This window comes from Aythya ferina, assembly GCF_964211825.1.
Source record: "Aythya ferina genome assembly, chromosome: 4".
Lineage (NCBI taxonomy): Eukaryota > Metazoa > Chordata > Aves > Anseriformes > Anatidae > Aythya > Aythya ferina.
Window position 1 is genome coordinate 5,644,336 of NC_140300.1, and position 2,757 is coordinate 5,647,092.

Below are 2,757 nucleotides of genomic sequence, written 5' to 3' on the forward strand. Positions count from 1 at the left end.
TTTACAAATTAAAGACCAAGTATAATACTTCAGGCAGATGACTTTGAGACGAAATAAAATTTGGTCTTTACTTATTTTCATATTTCTTTACAGTTGCCAGGAGAATATTTTAATAACCTCCATAGAGTTTAAAATGATGCAGGTAATTGCTTTAAGTAATTTTAGTGCTATTAAAGATAACAAACCTCTTGTGTGAAATATTCTGCTAAGCAGTGATCAGCAGAAAAGGGGTAAAGATCTTTTTAGTGCAAATTTGAGTTGTCTTTATAGGTGAGCTGAAGTGAGAACATAATTATATTATCTATAACATAAAAGGTGTGCAGATTATTCAAACTCCTACCATCTCAGTCTTGTGTTGACTCATGCAGAAAACACTTCAGAATTTTAACTAGCTCCATTTCTACCATTCAGCAGCCTGTATGTGATCTCCGAATCCACCTCCAGGTCACACTGATAATGTTTAAGTTGCAATGTTATTCGTCATAGCAAATTTATAATACCTGAAACCGAGTTCCTCCCGAATTACTTGGGAGAAACTCCGAGGAACAAGTGAGTATAAATCTTGCGCACCTCACTTTCATTTCTTTTCCTGACCTTCATTATTATGGCTACAAAATCATTTCCTTCTTTTTGGCTCTGCTTCATGAAAAATGTGTCAGAGAAGTTAGACTCTTAAAGAAGTTTGGGACATTGAAAAAATAAGTCACACAAAAGCTTGAAGGTCCCAAGTGAGCCATAATATAATTCCTTTCTCTGAGACATTATGCCCTGCTAATGAGTTATGAGAATCCATACTCCCTTGGTGTTCAGACGCTGAATAAACACGAAAAACTTGTATGTCTTTTCTACTTTTTTGGACTTCCTAAGGGATATAAATAACTTAGGCCCAGAATAATCATAGAATCATAGAATCATAGAATATCCTGAGTTGGAAGGGACCCTTAAGGATCATCAAGTCCAACTCTTGACACCGCACAGGTCTACCCAAAAGTTCAGACCATGTGCCTAAGTTCACAGTCCAATCTCTTCTTAAATTCAGACAGGCTCGGTGCAGTGACCACTTCCCTGGGGAGCCTGTTCCAGTGTGCAACCACCCTCTCTGTGAAGAACCCCCTCCTGATGTCAAGCCTAAATTTCCCCTGCCTCAGCTTAACCCTGTTCCCGTGGGTCCTGTCACTGGTGTTAATGGAGAAAAGGTCTCCTGCCTCTCGACACCCCCTTACGAGGAAGTTGTAGACTGTGATGAGGTCTCCCCTCAGCCTCCTCTTCTCCAGGCTGAACAGGCCCAGTGACCTCAGCCGTTCTTCGTACGTCTTCCCCTCCAGGCCTTTCACCATCTTCGTAGCCCTAATCTCACCAAATTTTAACCAGCTAAAAGTTAGATGTGTTAACTAGGCACACAGTCTCTAGGACAACCCATACCATAACTAAGTAGATGCAATGGCTTATTCTGCAGAGGTGCTGAGCTCTCCCTGTTGAGAAAAATGCAGCCTGTGGTCAAGAATACGTTTCCACCAAGGTGTTAAATGAAATGTTAGAGGCCACTATTGCAAACTAATGAACTATGCATCGTCTCTTCATCAGGGCTGTACAGCACCATCCAAAACCCTCACTATTTCATGCCTTCATGGTATCTTTGTGTTCAGTGCCAGAGGCAGGTCTATCCCAGTACATGGCTCTGTTTTCTCACAAGCAGATCCCAGTATAAACAGATCCTGTATCTTTTAGGGTTTGGGCTTTAAATCCTGGTGGAAACTTGAACCTGCTTTTCTCCTCTTCTTTGTTTTATGTATTTGGATTCAGATTTTTCATCTCTGGCAAGTGCTGGATCTAAATCCAGAAGGGATATTCCAGTGCTACCCTGCTCCAAGGAATAACTGAAACAAGCTAGGTAATAGCTGACAAAGTAGCTTGGAAAAAGGAAAAGAGAAAAAAGTATCAGTGTAGCTACGAAACACATCACATTGCTGTGGCTGTTACACTTCTGCCACCATCTGGGACATGCTTTAGGTGAGCAGTTCTGGTCCAAATAGTCTACAATAATTATTTCTTGCCAAACCAAAAGGATAAAGAAAGCTTCTTCCACTTTTTTTGCACTCTAAGCCATTTCTTCATGATAACACAGACCAAAACAGCTTTTCAAAGCCTGCTATTTCACAGCATGCAATAGGAATTCATTTCTTTTCCTCCCCTAACCTTTTTTTCCTGTTTACTTTTTCACCCCTCTGGACAATGTTTCAAGGTAGAAACAGCTCTCTTCCAAACAGCCTGAAGGAAAAAAATTCTTTCCTTCCCATTCTCCTCAACTAGCAACATCGATTTTTCAGCCATTAGCTTCTGTGAGCTGAATGTTAATGAGCCTGCACGATGTAAGTAATGATGATGGATGCCTTCCAGGTGCACTTATGGACAGCCAAGCATTCTTTCCTTCCATAGGCTGGCTGTAATAGCTGCTACCTATAGGGAGCCAACATTTGGCACTTATCCATCCACTATTGCACGATCCTTTCACAGGAACTCAATGTATGGGATAACCTCAGTTCACTACATTAATTCCTAATCATTGATTCGAGGGATTTGCTTTCCTTTTATTTGTTTGTGGCATAGGAAGAACTTTATCCTTATAGTTTTCCTTTGTGACTGTATTGGGTTTATGAAGCTAGGGTTGGGTAGAAGGGGAGCTGCAGGGATGGCCTCGGTGAGAAGAATCCAGCAGCTGCCCTATGTCAGATCAGAGCCAGCTCCAGAAGGGACCTG